Source organism: Podarcis erhardii, assembly GCF_964252035.2.
Source record: "Podarcis erhardii genome assembly, chromosome: 2".
Classification (NCBI taxonomy): domain Eukaryota; kingdom Metazoa; phylum Chordata; class Lepidosauria; order Squamata; family Lacertidae; genus Podarcis; species Podarcis erhardii.
The window spans coordinates 18,725,191-18,742,627 of NC_138498.1; the positions used below are offsets into that span (position 1 = coordinate 18,725,191).

At 43.8% G+C, this 17,437-nt stretch overlaps 1 long non-coding RNA gene across 1 annotated transcript; it reads left to right on the forward strand.

Annotated features, from left to right (window-relative positions):
* The first annotated feature begins 544 nt into the window (after window positions 1-544).
* LOC309335125 lies at window positions 545-1,389 on the forward strand. Its single transcript, XR_014153370.1, has 2 exons — window positions 545-857; window positions 1,142-1,389. It is a non-coding gene; the product is annotated as an uncharacterized lncRNA (long non-coding RNA).
* Window positions 1,390-17,437: the final 16,048 nt, after the last annotated feature.

Consider the following 17,437-nt stretch of genomic DNA (forward strand, 5'->3'; position numbering starts at 1 on the left):
CCACTATAAATAAACTGGCAGTGATCTACCTATTGGATTGGCCAATGTTGTCCAGCTTTTTGGGGCGATCCAATGTTGCTGAGCTCTCTGGGGGAGCTTGGCGCCCTACAGCTGAGGGGAATGCGGTGGGTCAACCGTTTTGGCAGCGGGAAGCCTGCGCATGCCCAAGCTGCAGCGTCTCTCACAGACGGTGAGTGCCGCACACCATTTTGTCACCCCCCTCAGAGGTGACACTTGGGGAAGACCGCCCCCACCTTGCAGTGCCCCGTCTGTGGGGAGCAGAAAGGAGGTAGTTTTACAGAGGCAAAAAGAAAAGGAAGCATGGGTAAAAAGTTCTGCAAGTATCTTCCAAATTTGGGGACTTAATGAGAGAGCCATCGAGATCAGGGACTTAAAAGGGGAGCCTGGGAAGACTTTCAGTGTGCAAGAGATTGTTGACAGGTGAGAGGCCCCACCTACATGCCAATCAAGTGATGTCATAATGGCATTCTGTGGTTGGTATGTGGTTGGCCCCACCCACCTGTCAGATTTGCCCCACGAAGCCAGATCTCCATCCCTAGATTTGCTTCCTGATCTGGATACAGCACAAAATAGCAGCTGAATGTTTGGATTGAATACATTTCTGTTCCCTTTTATTGCAAGATGTAGCAGTGACACATTCTCCTGAAGAAGCCCCTTTTCTATTGCTCAATAGCTAAGCACAAATTAGCAAGCTAATATAAACCTCACTGCTATAAAAATGAGCAGTGAGTAATAATTTTACCTCTTTTCTTACTGTGACCATTTGTAGCCAAAAGTACACCTGAAATTAATAAAATACTTGTCGCAAAGTCCAGACACCTTCACTTTGAAGCAAGGTAAGGAGAAACAGAGTTCCTCCATAAATTCAAAGGATATGTAATTGGTAAAAGTCCAACTAATAGCAAATCAGTTCAACTACCGTGTTTTAAATTTCTTGCGACATCAGCTATCCCCGAAATTCCATTAAATATGATTAGTTTAATTATTTTGTCCTTAGTAGAAGAGTGCTAATTAACTTGGTAATGATAAATATGCATTTGAATGTCAGTTTAAAACCCCTAAAGATTCTCATTATCCTTAAAATCTGAGGTATGGATTTTTAAATTTTCTTTTTTTTTAGCATTAGGATCACCACAGAAAAGATTTCTTCAAAGTTGAGAGAGGAACTCAAAGGTAGCAGGCATGAAAATGTCATAACAATTCTGCAGTTCTTATCAAGGCTTTCTTCCAATGGAATGAACAAAGAAACGTGAATTTTTGGTGCCACCTTTTCTTCAAATGCTGTCCACATGTGGATAACAGCAATACAAATGCAATAAAACAGAGTACAATATAATAAAGGAGCAATAAAATAAAATGTAAAAAGGATGCCTACATTGTCAGTGAAGACTCATTGAAATCAATAGACGCAAGTAAAGGTTAGTGTGAGCATAGCCTAGTTGGAAACAACCAGTTTAAACCAATTTTAAACATTTTTAAATGTATTTGCAAATCAGATTGTGGGTCAAAGTACTGATGAAATAAAATGCAGTTGCCTGGGCCTGAGGATCATCATAGATGGGGATGGATGGGCCACCATTGCCAATATTTATCAGTCAAAGACCTTATTGGAGTCTAAACATGTGACATAAAGCATGTGACAATAAGGATTAACTTGATAATAATTTTGTTATTCGTATCCCACCAATCTGACTGGGTTGCCCCAATGGCTCTTGGCAGTTTTATTCTACATTTGGCAGGATGGGGGGGGGGCTGTTTGGCATTTTCTTTGTATTTTTATTGCTTTACAGAAGCTGTTGCAAAAGATAGAGTGAAAATAGCTCAAGTAAGCAAGTAACTAAAAGTTTAATGCAGGCTTCCTCAACCTCAGCCCTCCAGATGCTTTGAGACAACAATTCTCATCATCCCTGACCACTCGTCCTGCTAGCTAGGGATCGTGGGAGTCGTAGGCCAAAAACATCTGGAGGGCAAAGAGCCTGGTTTAATGCAACCCAGTCAGTATAGAAATGAAATAACTACCACACTCACATGACTTAAGTTTCTGGCCATTCCCTCACTGCAAGAAGTGAAGCTACAAGAAACCAGGCAGAGGGCTTTCTCGGTAGTGGCGCCCGCCCTCTGGAACGCCCTCCCATCAAATGTTAAGGAGATGAGTAATTATATAACATTTAGAGAACATCTGAAGGCAGCCCTATATAGGGAAGCTTTTGAAGGTTTAATGTTTAATGTTTTGAAGGTTTAATGTTTTGAAGGTTTAATGCAACCCAATATCTCTGAAACACACTGTATTATTCCTCTAGCTGTCTGAGACCATGGGAAAGTGGAAAACGCCAGTGAAATCAAGGAATGGATTTTACACGTCCTAGGTTTTCCGTAGACTATAGCACTCTGAGATATGTATTTGACCTATGGCAGTGCTACCCCATATTTCACCTATGGCAATGCAGCGTTCTTACATTTCCCCCTGCGAAGCGTTCTGTAACTTACAAAGTTACAGAAGAAAACTGGAGGGGAAGACGCCAATCTTTTTTTGCCACCCCAAGGTGATGATATTCGGTGATATCATTGGTTTATCTCACGTTCAGGTTAAATTCTACATTGAAGTATGTTTGATCTTCCATGTACGTGAGTTATGAAGGTGCACTAATTAATGGAAGACTTGATACGATGGCACAAAGACAATTTTCCTACTCCTCTTTATATTGCTGAAATCAACCCATGCCAGGATTTATTACTTCTCGCAGGCTTGACCCTGTCAGCCAATCAAAGTTGCACATGTCTTCTAATTAAAAAAAGTAATTTCCCCAGTGAGTACAGATGTTTCCCTATAACTTAGTTACACATCTGTGCAGTCAAGAAGATTGCACTTCATATATCCTCAACAGAATTGGGACTAATGAAATGTTATGGTTTGGGACATTTTATCAAACGCAACGAGAGCAGTCATTGGGAGGAGATCAATGTTGCTCACCCACACTGTACTCAGCATTCAGAAATTCCTTGAGATAACTTCTAAGAATGTCGTTAACGCTGCTCAAAAAAATCCAAAAAATATATTTAAGGATGACTATGCTCTCTGAAGGATGAAATCTGAGCTTGATGTTGTCAATGATCCATCGCCGGAGCCTCTTAAAGTTGCAATAATACAAGGGCTATGAAAAGCAAAAGGGATGTAAGTGCCTTCAACTTACAATGATAATGAGTACAACAGTTTGCAGGCATAGCTGTAAATCAAATGAACTGTAGCTATAAAGGAAGCACTAAGGCATTTGGATGGGATCCTGGACTGCTTCTACAATAAAAAAAGGGAGTTGTGCATTCAAATGAGAAGCCATTTATTAGGTTCTGAGGAGCGCCCTGAGATGATATTGTCTTTGGAAAACTACTCAGAGTTCTTATTTAGTTTTTGGTAGGTTTTTAAAATTAATATTAAATAATATTACTGATAAATATGATATGAACGATATGATATATACGTACAGAGAGACGATTGATAGAGGAGATCTGTGTGAGGGACAGAATAGGTAAAGGTAAAGGACCCCTGGATGGTTAAGTCCAGTCAAAGGTGACTATGGGGTTATGGCCCTCATCTCGCTTTCAGGCTGAGGGAGCTGGCGTTTGTCCACAAACAGCTTTCCGGGTTATGTGGTCAGCATGACTAAACCGCTTCTGGTGCAATGGAACACTGTGATGGAAACCAGAGTGCACGGAAACGCCTTTTACCTTCCCATCACAGTGGTACTATACAGGTTAAGACATTAAACAATAAAATTTATAGGCTAAAATTAGCACATGGCCACTAATATATTAAAAATAATGTTAATTAATACAATGTACAATTATATTCGGAGTTTGGTGATAAAGATAGAATATAGCTTGATGTAGGTAGCAACAAATATATTCATCTCCTACTACTCAGTCACGTTCCACTTCTTGGAGCTGGCACAGCTAACTTATTTCACTTCAGACCATGTTGGACCAAGTCAGGGGAGGGCAACCTTTTGCATCACGAGGGGCATGTTACATTCTGGGTAAGCTTCAAAGACAGACACACCACTGGGAGGTGGAGCCAGACACAAAAATGGGTGGAGAAACAGATATGGATTCTACCTTTGTTCAGTAAGACAGTTTCTACATGCACCTTTCCCTCTCTATCCACCATCCAGCCTATCAAGATGTGTTGTCAGAATTCAAAGGTGCGTGCTAGCCAGGCAAAAGCACTTGAGGATGTGTGTGTGCAAAGCAAGGCTGATGTCAGGGACCGTGCTGAGGAGGGCTGCACTGAGGAAGAACGGTGGGAGCCACCTCCTCCCCTGATCCTGAATCTTCAAAGAAGCAGGAGGACAGTATAGATATGGAACAGTGGTTTGCAGACGGGCATAGTTCAGAATGCAGAAGCTGGGAAATACTGGATGGGGAACAGCTAGCAAAAGAAACACTAGAAGAGAGAGGGTTAACAGATTCACAGTCGTTGGAAAGCATTCCTCCACTCTACCCAAGGTCACAAAGAGCTCAGAAAGTGTCAGAACAGAAAGCGCAGAGGGTACAAACTCAGATTATGAGACGTAGGAGTGACATAGATTAATAGGGATGGAGGGGTGTAAGCCTTAATTTGGAGCACCACCATTTCTAGGAGATGTGTTCTTTGTTCTCTCACTGTGATTATTAAAGAATTTTAACTGGTAAGACATTCATTTCATTTGATCATCTTATCTACTGCCATGGGGGGAGGCCGATTCGCTGACGCATGACAGCTGGTGAAGAGGATTACATGGGGAAAAGGCGTGTGGCTCAGGCATGGCATGGGGAGCATTTGAAGACCAAAAAGAGAGGCCTGGAGACTGCTTTTGACCTCTGGGTCAGAGGTCCCTCACCCCTGGGCTAAATGAACAATTTATGCTAAAGAAAGAAAATTCAATTGTTACAAACAAAAATTAAAAAAAGTTTCTTCCCCCCACTTCCTTGAAACCTCATGATCTATTCATATAAGATTCTTCTTCTTCTTCTTCTTCTTCTTCTTCTTCTTCTTCTTCTTCTTCTTCTTCTTCTTCTTCGTTAGTGCTTTTTATTTACCTACATACCATGTTTTAAGATGAGTCCCACCTCCCACAAGGTGGCTTACAAATACAGCTATAAACCACACACACACACACACACACACACACACACACACACACACTGCTGTACCTCAGAACTTTTATCTTGTTCTCTTACAATGGCAATGGTGCCCACCAGAGAGCTGGCGGAGCTGAGTTCTCTGTGTGTGTACACACACACACACACACACACACACACACACACACACACACCATACTTCCCTATGATTAGTTAACTGGGATATAGACAGAAATTCAGTAACAAACTGAGCTCAAAAATATACCAATAGGCATTGTATGGGGCTTGGGAAGAGGTCTTTTAAAATTTGATCTTGCAGTGTCGTTTTAAACTTTGTGTTGTTGTTTTTGTTAAAAAAAACGAGCTGCCTGCATGAGTTTGGCTTCCATTTCAATTTGGAATTTCCTTCTCTGAAAAGAATTCTTGTAGTAGAAGAACATCAGAGATAGGGTTTTTTTAAAAGTGTTTTGTATATTGTCTTGGCTTTGTACATTGCTTTTTATTAAACTGATTTTGTTTTGTTTTGGAAAGGAATTGAAAACAAAAAGAGCATGCACGCGCACAAATACACATAGAGGCATAGGTGGAAGTGGAGAAAAATCACTCGAAAAAGTAAAATCTGTGGCTACAGCAGGGGTAAAATGATATACTGATTCAGCTCATAGCAGTTGCCCAAGTTCTATTAATTACTGATTCAGCTCATAGCAGTTGCCCAAGTTCTATTAATTACTGATTCAGCTCATAGCAGTTGCCCAAGTTCTGGAACGTGTCCAGAGGAGGGCAACAAAAATGGTCAAAGGCCTGGAAACGATGCCTTATGAGGAACGGCTAAGGGAGCTGGGCATGTTTAGCCTGGAGAAGAGGAGGTTAAGGGGTGATATGATAGCCATGTTCAAATATATAAAAGGATGTCACATAGAGGAGGGAGAAAGGTTGTTTTCTGCTGCTCCAGAGAAGCGGACACGGAGCAATAAAGTCACGGTTATCCTGGTCCCGTAGCTTATATGTCAATTTTGCCAGTTCTGCATAGTCCATCAATTTTTCTTGCCTGGAAGCAGCACAAGATTACATCCTGTGGACACGGTTCTATGCTGTTGCATTTTGTGTGCAGGATTAATCACATACCTAGTTGAAAACAGTCTAGACTGGAGAGATACCAAGCAATATTTTTTAAAGTGTACTGCAGAAACTTTGCATGCTAACCCCCAGACTACCATTGGTAATGTAGGTCGAGAATAAAAGCAATTTATCCAAATAGTCTCTTTTTCTGGACAAGCCAGCATGAATTGTAATTTGGGTAACATTATGAGCTAGTAGCAATTATTAACAGAGACTTATTTTCCAGAGTAACAAGGGGGAAAGGCCATCATAACTGGACATGCAGGAACACAAGTCCTTTTTTTTTTTTTTTACTGGGCCAAATCTGAAGTGCAACCCCAAAACTTGCAGAACATTGTAAAACATCCATTCCAGCTCAGGAAAACATCCCCCCCCTTCCCCATGCCACAGCTCAAATTCTCTGTGAAAAGGGCAACATCCTTTTCAAATGGGAAAAAAGAACTGTAACACCAGTCACATAACTTCCTTGCCTCATTCCTTGTTCTTTCAAAATGGCTTTTTCGGATAGCAGAACTCTCCTGCCAAATTCCATAAAGGAAGAGACAGGGAGTCAAGTCAAAATGGAAGTGTCAGATTCTTGAAACATTCTTGAAATATTTACCCTTCTGATAGTATAAGTGAGGGGAAACGAGCTGCATTCTGCTCCTTTGCCAAGACTAGTTGCCTTTGGACAAAACACAATTAAATAAACATTCTGTTTAAGGAAGGCGTTTTGTGTTCATGTATAAAATATAGATGCAGATATGCCTTAGTGATGCTGAAGCCAATTTTGCATGCTTGGCGAGCCTGGAAGATGTGGGACATTTAAGACACAAAGGAGGAGAATTGCTTTGTGAATATAGGAAAGCCTTAGACCTGACTGGAGGAGAATGGCAAAAGGGAAAGGAAAGAAATCACTGTGTCTTGGCAAAAAATGTATCCTAATTCTTTACTAATTTTGCTGTCAAGTATACTCAGAGCTTTCCCCGTACTCAACATGAAGTTGTGAGTGCCACACTTTTTAACAACAACAGACAAGAGGTGCCAGTACTGCGTACCCTTGCGTACCCCCTGTGGGGAAAAAACACCAAGTATACTGTTAAGTATGACTGGTTTAATTGACACAGAAATGGAACATGCCTGTGTATTAATGAAGGTTTTAAATGGAAAATGGCTAAATGTGTATTGCTAACATTGAGGTTTTTCCACAGTAGTTTTCTAAAATACCCAAAGCCCCTTAATGGGTTCCCTGTTGATTGCTCTCTAGTTCTAAATGGAATGTAATCTTTGATCATGTGATGAGGCTATAGAGTTGCAAATCGCCATCTTGAAATGGTGGTGGTTTTAATTATTCTCTGAAGGCCACAGAGAACGAAAGGATGTGATAATGGCTCTCCAAAAAGCTGCATAGCCTTAGGCAGGATAAGGCAGGCTGGAGAAAGAGACACCACTTTTATTTTGGGAGTTATCCTTTATTTCTAAGAAGCTGAGCCTGTGCTGGACAGCACCAGTGGCGTCGCAAGGGGGGCGGGGGAGCGGTGCACCCCAGCTGCCATGTCTGGGGGGGGGGGGTGACAAGAAGGCACCCTGCGGGGTCCTCACCCCATCGCAGCGCCGCCGCCGCATGGGGAGGGTCCTCTGTTCATGGCTGCAGCCGCGAGCAGAGGATCCTGCCACTGTCCCTATGGCGTTTGTGTTCATGTATAAAATATAGATGCCGGTGGCCAACCACTATGTACAACGCATGCACAGTGTCACACGCATGCGCTGCATGTAGCGATGCCCCACATGCACTGTACATAGCGGTTTGGCATTGGCGCTGCCCGAGCGCTGTACGGACGGCGGTGGGATCCCTCTGTCACCGCTGCAGCAGCAAGCAGAGGATCCTCAGTACGTTTCCAAGCACAATTCAAAGTGTTGGTGCTGACCTTTAAAGCCCTAAACGGCCTCGGTCCAGTATATCTGAAGGAGCGTCTCCTCCCCCATCATTCAGCCCGGACACTGAGATCCAGCGCCGAGGGCCTTCTGGCGGTTCCCTCATTGCGAGAAGTGAGGTTACAGGGAACCAGGCAGAGGGCCTTCTCAGTAGTGGCGCCCAGATGTCAAGGAAATAAGCAGCTATCTTATCTTTAAAAGACATCTGAAGGCAGCCCTGTTTAGGGAAGTTTTTAATATTTAATGCTGTATTGTTTTTAACACTCGACTGGGAGCCGCCCGGAGTGGCTGGGGAAACTCGGCCAGATTGGTGGGGTATAAATAAATTATTATTATTATTATTATTATTATTATTATTATTATTATTATTCCACCACCGTCCGTACGGCGCTTGGGTGTCGCCTGCAGCAAACCACTACTTACAATGCATGCACGGTGTCACACACATTCGCTGTACGTAGCGACGCCACACATGCGTCGTACATAGTGGTGCAACACGTGCGCAGCCAGCGATTTTCCCTACCCTGGGTGTCAGTTAGCCTTTGTTTGCCCCTGGACAGCAGAAGACATTTTTGATGTATTTTTGATGCTTTTGCTACTTTTTTATGAGTTCTGCAAGTAATCTTTGAATAATATTTTTATGGGTCTGGACAATGTTTTCTTCCAAAAGGAGTCAGTTCTTATGCTTCCAGTCACTTCAAACTGCTGAGTATTAATATTTGCAATATACACAGTAAGTTGCAATTGAACTATGATCTGAAGCACAATGTTCAACAGTGACAAACTTTTGTAATTGGTCCTCTTTTTGCTTGCTTTGTTCTCTTACATCCGAGATTTGTCTTTCATGATTTGTTCTCTTAATCCAACATTCCGGATAACAAGATATTCTGAGATACACTTCATGCAAATAGTGTTTATGTGCAGTTTATTTTGGCACTAAAAATAATACACCTGAGCAATTGTTTGGATCTTGTTGGCTATAGTACATTCAAGGTTCAAATATAATTTGTGTGACCATGAGCATGCAGGTACAAATGCAAAACTCAGCATGCCCCTTTGGCATCCGAAATCCCTGTTTTGTATAGAAAAACCATGGTTCCAGTCCTCATGATTACGGGCAAAAGCATAGGAATATGCAGTGCATGCCTGGTGAAGGCTCAAAAACAGCTTGATTTCCCTGCACAGCTCTCCCACTTGGCTGCTGTTCTCTTCACCTGTGACTTCACTATTCATTTAATTTGGTTGTCCTCTCCCTTTCTTGCTCTGAATTTTTGAAGGCCCAAATCCAAGGGAGTCGAATGAATTATTCAAAATAAACCAGATAATTGGATTTGAACTGATCAAGCCTCATTACAGTGACTACATGGTATAAAAATCAAGTGCTCCAATTTAACTGGTTTGTGGATAGAGGGTGCCTGTCGCATTCTGCTGATTACTTAGCTGTGCACAGGGATTGCTGTATGTATCTGATTTCCTACTCACTCCTCAGCCCAATCAGGATATTTTAGGCTGTTTTGCATCTCTGGTTTGATTTAGAATGTTGTCTGCAGGGCTGCAAGGCATTGCAATATATTTCAAAACCTACCCAACCTCAACCCATTATTTTTCCACCATAAGCAGCTGGGCCCGGGGAACATTTGAAAACAACGTCACAACCAAATGTGCAATTCATTGGTCAGTGTGTCTAAAGGCAATTGCTGGAACGTGAGCTTGTTATTATCAGTTCGAATTACTCTAATTGGCTTTCACTATCAACACTTTGGCTTTCTTCCGTTTCCATGTCTCCCCTCTGCAAACTAACGACTCCCCACTCTGATTTCTGCACACATATTCCCTCCCCACCGGAAATGTGACGTTTCTGAATCTGTTGAGCTCCTCACATTTTGAAAATGCCAAGAGACAAAGGCTTGCGCTTTCAAGCTGGGCATGTGAAAATATCAGTAGTAATATGCAGGTGATAAATCTGTTAGGCCTTTTAACAGTTGTATTGATTTTTGTCTGGTGATATTTCTGTCAAGGAGAGACATCTAATCTAACCGAAGGTGATGTTACATATAGCCCGAACTGAAAACCATTATGAACTCCTAACCGGCAATAAGTATATTTATAGAGTCTATGCAGCGTAGCTCAGATTGAATCTGGTCTATCAGGGCATGCCATATTTCCACACTCCCCCCCCCCCTGCATACTGCCCCCCAAGGGCCGAATCAGATTTATAGGTATTTCATTTACCCCATTCCTAGACATAGCTCTCTCATGGTGATTAATAGGAGCAAGGCACAAACATTTACCTGCAAGGTGTCACGGGAGATGTAACATTGCATTTGGAGGCAGGAAACCCAGGTTTAGACTCTTACCCTTTCATACACGAACATTCAGACATGAAGTTCACTGGGTGGCCTTGGGCATGTGGTGATCTCCTCCCCGCTCCAACACCTCCTCCAAGAACTTATGTACACAGAGAGAGAGAGAGTTGTTTTGAGTCTCAGTGAGGTAGCTGTGAAACTTTTAAATCATCTCACATGCTGGGAAAACTGATGGAGAAATAAGCTGACAAGGAACCTGGTTTATTGCCGGCGATGCTGGAACGACACATCGCCTGCACAATCCCCAGTGGCCCAGCTACGACTTCTCTGCAGTAAACCAGTATTGCAAGGAGAAATTTCCAAGAGGGAAGGAGTGGGCGGGAAGGAAGGAAAGCTATCCTATGGATAAATAAAGGAAAGGCCGGGACTGCTTCACCCAGCAGTCTTGCTAAGAGTGGCAAGCCACAACAGTGCCCACTCACTGTTCGCTGCCCAGTAATTGGTATCCAGAAACATATTGTGGAGGAGACACGGAGGATACATTTAACCATCAATATCCCCTCTACAGTGGTACCTCAGGTTAAGAACTTAATTCATTCTGGAGGTCCGTTATTAACCTGAAACTGTTCTTAATCTGAAGCACCACTTTAGCTAATGCGCCTTCTGCTGCCACTGTGCGATTTCTGTTCTCATTCTGAAGCAAAGTTCTTAACCCGAGGTACTATTTCTGGGTCAGTGGAGTCTGTAACCTGAAGCATCTGTAACCTGAGGTACCACTGTATTTCCAATATTTAGGCTGTGGGTAGTTACCTTATGTATCCCAAGGTTTGCAGAAGGTGTGTGTGTGTGTGTGTGTGTGTGTGTGTGTGTAAAACAACAACAACAGAGGGATCCCCCAAAACAGCCCTGTGGGGACTGAATATGCACAGTGAGCATTGAATACTGATCAATATATTTGTGGGTGGTGGGGAACAGGAAGGGGGTCTGACCGGAATGACTGGAATCCTGAAAAGTGGCACCTCACACTGAAAAATTCTGTTGCAGGCAGTGGTGGAGCATATGCCCCCCTGAGGGGGTGGGTGGGACGCACTCCCAAGGGGGTGGGAGTGTGCCCTCCTGGGCACAGGATAGCTGCTCGGGACATGAAGTGGCGTGCACGCCCTGCAGCCAGGGGCGGAGCAAGCTGCCCATGGGGTGGAGCGAGCCATCGATGGCAGACATTTGGTGCGCCACCCACCCGTGACACCCAAGCTTCCCCCAAGCTGTCAAAACGAAGGGGGAAGGAGGCAAGGCCGCTGGCAAAGCGGTGTTGGGACACTGCCAGGGAGACGGAGTCATCAGGCAGGCCTTCACGTCGTCTCTGGACGATCACTGGTCTCCCGTGGAACAGCATCAGTCAATTAGCGACATGAGCCTCAGAGACGTTCCGAGAGCCGTGCACACCCTTTCAGCAGAGTGTGTAAGTCTCCGCAATGAAAGATGCAGATAGAGAGAGCATATTTACAGCTTTATTCAACGTAGTTCAGAACAAAGGAAAAACATGACTGCTTGCCTCCGTGTCCAGGAAAAAACAGCCGCAATACAAAAGCTATACAGTGGTACCTTGGGTTACATACGTTTCAGGTTACATACGCTTCAGGTTACAGACTCCGCTAACCCAGAAATAGTACCTCGGGTTAAGAACTTTGCTTCAGGATGAGAACAGAAATTGTGCTCCAGCGGCGCGGCAGCAGCGGGAAGACCCTTTAGCTAAAGTGGTGCTTCAGGTTAAGAACAGTTTCAGGTTAAGAACGGACCTCTGGAACAAATTAAGTATTTAACCCGAGGTACCTCTATATACAAACGGAAGTTCCCAGCGAGAGCTGGAAGTAAACTTGCATGTGATACACCAGTCATGCCTGCTCCTTTTAAGGTGGAATGGAACTATAACTAGCAGCGCAGCTCCCCCCTTTCCCCAATGGCTCAGGGTAGGCTTGTGAGTCTCAAGCAGACGGTGCTCCAAATGTCACCCCACTCAGCGAAGACACCTGGGGCGGTCTGCACCCCCGCACCCCCTACCTCCACCCCTGATTGCAGGCACTCTTTATCACAGCTAACAGCCATTGACTGACCTTTCCTCGATGGATTTGCCTAATCGCCTTTTAAAGAATTTCAGCCAGTGACTATTCCCATATCTCAAGGCAGCAAATTCCATAAAGTAATTACATGCTTCATGAAGATGTACTTTCATCTGTCTGTCCTGGATCTAATGCCACTAAATTTCATTGGGGGGCCACCAAAATCTGGTATTATGAGACAGGGAGGAATATTGCTCTTCTGACTTTTTGTAGCATGAGTCATGCTTGACTTTGCCTTAGGGCACACCTGCGCAAATGTGCTGCAGTTTTGGAGTCTGCCCACTATAAATGCAACTGCACTAACTGGAACTGGGGTCCCCCGACATGGTGCCCCTGAGCCTACTACTGGTGGCACCCATCAAGGCTCCATGCTGCTATTATTCCTTTTGCTTTTGGGCTGGGGTGTGGGTGTTCCTGAGCATCACAAGTTTTTCTTCAGCAAAATTGCTATTCTGTGGCATCCGCAACAGTTTTATAGTTTGGGGACACCTAAACTAGAGCATTCCTTGCAGCAGAATTACATAAAAGCTCACAGCCACTTGCAGTGCCATTCAAAAGCATATGCGTGGAGACTCCCTGATTCAAATTGGATGACGTATTCACAGTGAGCATGCTTTAGTGGTGAAAGGCAGGTTCAAATCCCTGCCCAGCCATGAAACTCACCGGGTGACTTTGCCTAATTGATGCTTTGTCTTATTCTTGTTGTGAGGATAAAAGAGAAATAAATGTGCGCTTCTCTCAGCCCCTTGGATGAAAGACAAGATACGTGCAAATAAATTCATATTCAAATATTTTAAGACTCTTGTTTTTAACTTTTTATTGTGATGTTTTATTTTTTATGTTTGCAAACTGCTTGGATGTTTTCTTACAATCAAGTAGCATATAAATGTTGATAGCTGAACAAATGAATGAATAAATAAGGTAAGGGTAAAGGGCCCCTGGACAGTTAAGTCCAGTCATAGGCGACTATGGGGTTGCAGCGCTCATCTCACTTTCAGGCCGAAGGAGCTGGTGTTCATTCACAGCGAGCTTTCCGGGTCATGTGGCCAGTATGACTAAACTGCTTCTGGTGCAACGGAACACCGTGATGGAAACCAGAGCATACGGAAAGGCAGTTTACCTTCCTGCCACAGCTGTACCTATTTATCTACTTGCACTGGCGTGCTTTCGAACTGCTAGGTTGGCAGGAGCTGGGGCAGAGCAACGGAAGCTCACTCTGTCGCAGCGATTCGAACTGCCAACCTACTGATCGGCAAGCCCAAGAGGCTCAGTGGTTTAACCCACAGTGCCACACAGGAGCCTACACAACACAAAACAATGTTGCTGTAAGTAGGTTTTATTTTATTTGTTTTTTTATCTTATATTTTGGAAATGTACATCCAGGTTTTTTTCCTTTAAACTTTTTTGGGGTCCCCCAAGAGAATGGGGCCCTAAGCTATAGCTTGTTTAGCTTATACGTAAATCCAGCACTGGTTATGCTGTCCAATGACATGTCAGCTTAGCTGCTCTGCCTCCCCTCCTTCTTCTCCAAACACTGCACAACTCTGCTGTTCTCCTGTCTCAGAGCTGCCTTCTTCCTCAAAAGCCCTGCTGTAAACTGTCTCTCTCATCTCTGGAAGCTACAGGAGAAGGTGGGGGATGATCTCCCCCATTCCTCATCCTCTTCCTCTTTAGTCCAGTCCCTGATGTCTATGAAGAAATCTAATTGTTTGTTAAAGCCACCATCAGGGACTGGCTGGATGAGGAAGAGTGGAGGGTGCCATCTGCCCTAGAGACCCCCCAGGGATGACATCGAAGATGACTTAGGCCCAGGATCATGGTGGTGGGATGCTAGAGTGCAGTCTGGGGAAGGAACAAGTGGGAAGGTGCTTGAGGCAGGAGGCTTGAGTAATCAAGGGGGGTTCAGAAGAAGGAGGCCCACATGTGGTGGGAGCGTCCCAAAATCCAACTATTCTGGACAACAGTCATATGAGAAATATGTAAAATAACCAAGCAAGTATTAGAAATCACCACTACTAAAATTGACGCTACTAAACATCTTCCAAGACAACAATGCCCACTTACACCACAATGAACTCATAAACCCACCTACTCTCAGCAGCTGCAAAATCATAACCAGACACTGGAGAGACCTGTCAGGAGTAAGCAGGGACCAATGGTACCAAATAGTATGGGAAACAGCCCTGCTAGAAAAATTAACCAATAAACTGAAACTGACACAGGGAGAAATAGAAGAAGATGCCTTCATCCCGGTATGGCTCCCCTTCATCACATACACAGCAAGACAATGACAAAAATCCACCAACAGCATACAAATCAATATGGCTAACCTGATCCAAAACACCCACCCACCCCACTCACACATGAAAACAAAGACCACCACAGCCAACCCCAAATGCCAACCCCAACCTCTCTCACCACCAAAGGAACACAAGTGAATAGCAAAGACATGTACAAGCTACGCTGACACAAAACCCCACATATATTAAGTAAAATAGTAACATCATCACCCCACCCCACACCACCCCCACTCATCTTTCCCCCCTCCACCTCTTTCCCTCTATTCTTCCAAATGTCTCAACAAATGAAACCGATTTGTTTGTTTTTTTCAAAAAGTGTTACATGGAAAAAATATGAGAGAAAGACATTGCACATACCTTTGTAAATCAAGAAAATCTTTAATAAAAATACATTTTTTTAAAAAAAAAGGAGGAGGCCCTTCCGGGACAGGGCTGGAGGCAGAGGTTGTCGGTGTCAGTGCAGACAGAGAGGAATCAGAGATTGTCCCTGCTACCCAGCAGCTGGGCAATCCCATTCTTGTTGACTCTCCTTCCCCTCTGTCCCTCCACTTGAGGAGAGTCCTGCACATTGCTGAGCAACAGGCCTGGCAGGCTCAGAGGAGGAGCCCACCCCCTTGGCGCAGCCTTCGCCTGCTTGGTCAATTTCAGCACCATCTCAAGCTGAATGAGTCAACTGCTGTGTTGTTACTTTCTGTGAATAAAGTTTATTTATTTATGTATTATTAATACTTTTCAGAAGTATACATTTCACTGATTTTACAAACATTTTGACATTTCAAAACTTGACTTCCTCCCCCCCTCCTTCTGTGGTTCCTTAAATGCATTTTTATTATCTTCTGCATATCCAAATGAACTTAATTTGCTCATTTATTCGTCTTCTTTAAATATATACTCTTATGAAACTGCAGGTTATTACGATAATCCTGCCAGTGTTCTTATCTGTTTACAAATTATCTGTAAAAAATTCAATAAACCCTTTCCATTCTTTTATAGAAAGTTTGTTATCTTGATTTCTTAATCTTCCAGTAAGTTTCGCCATTTCTGCATTCCATAGGTTTCTGTGAATAAAGTTTAATTGCATTTTGTGCCTCACGTTCTTTCCTGCCCTGTGGATGACCTGTGCTTGCCTGACAGCTCCTTGACAACCATCACTCTATCTTACCCCAGCACCTTCCTTTGGGAGGATTGACATCCTGAGGTAGGATTTAATTCTTTACTGTGTCATGGAAACCCCCTAGATTTCCCTTCTAATTTGTTGTTTATTCATACTCTGCAAAGAGGAATACCCAACTGGCCGTAATACTTGGATGAAATTCCATTCTGGCTGCACACCATCTGAACTGATTGCTTTTCTCCCTAGACAATTGCCTCTTAATAGACAATATTTTCAGCAAAGGCTTATCCATCCCTTTTGAAGCTATTGATGATATTTACTGCTCGAAACAGCATTGGCCTCCTGGGTCTCCTTAGTTTCACACGAGAGCTAGCCAGCAAGGATGGATACCTGTCGCTTCTTAACAGACCGATCAAACTAAAATGGAGCGGGAGCCCTGCCATTTTGTCAGCAGCTGAAATACAGAGGCACTTTAATATACAGGAGGGAAAGGCTCTCATCTTCCAGCTCACGTAATTGAAAACATTATTATTAAACCATTTTGAAACAGCAGTGCTGTACGCTGGCTCGTCTGAGGTGGCGCAGAATGGAAGCACAGGGCTGATAGCAGGAACAGAGTTGTCAATGGATGCCCTGTAACACCACATCAAACTGGGCGTTCTTTTTCACGGCTTTTATTCCACTAGCAGAACCCGTTCTCGATGATAGGAAAGATGGATAGGAACGGAGTGTGTGTGCAGATTTCAGAAATCCCTGGACAGTGATTTGTGCCCTCACACGCAGCCTTTTCCCTCACAGCAAGGTTATCCGATGTTATTACAATAGGGCTGGGGAGACCCAGGTTCAAATTCTGACTCAAGTCATGAAGCATGAGCCCATTGCTCTCTCTCAGCTCCACCAACATCACAGTGCTATTGTGAGGATCGGAATGGCATAGGGGAGAATGATCTTGGAAGGGCCCAAGCTCAGTGGCAGACCATTTTCTTTGCATTCAAAGGTTCCAGGTTCGATCCCTGACATCTCCTTCCCAGTTAGCATGGGAATGCAGTACATTGGAGGTGCAGGGGACTAATTCAGATTGGGAACCCAGATGCTATTTCCAAGGGACAGTCCCAGATGTACTGAAACCATCTGAGTTTCTGATTTTATCATGGAATGTCTCACTGCCTCCCGCAGCTTGGTCAAACTCATGTAGGTAGCTTTGAGAACACTGTCCAGCCATCTCGTCGTCTGTCATCCTCTTCTCCTTGTGCCCTCAATCTTTCCCAACATCAAGGTCTTTTCCAGGGAGTCTTCTCTTCTCATGAGGTGGCCAAAGTATTGGAGCCTCAGCTTCAGGATCTGTCCTTCCAGTGAGCACTCAGGGCTGATTTCCTTCAGAATGGATAGATCTGATCTTCTTTCAGTCCAAGGAAGTCCCTATTTTCATCA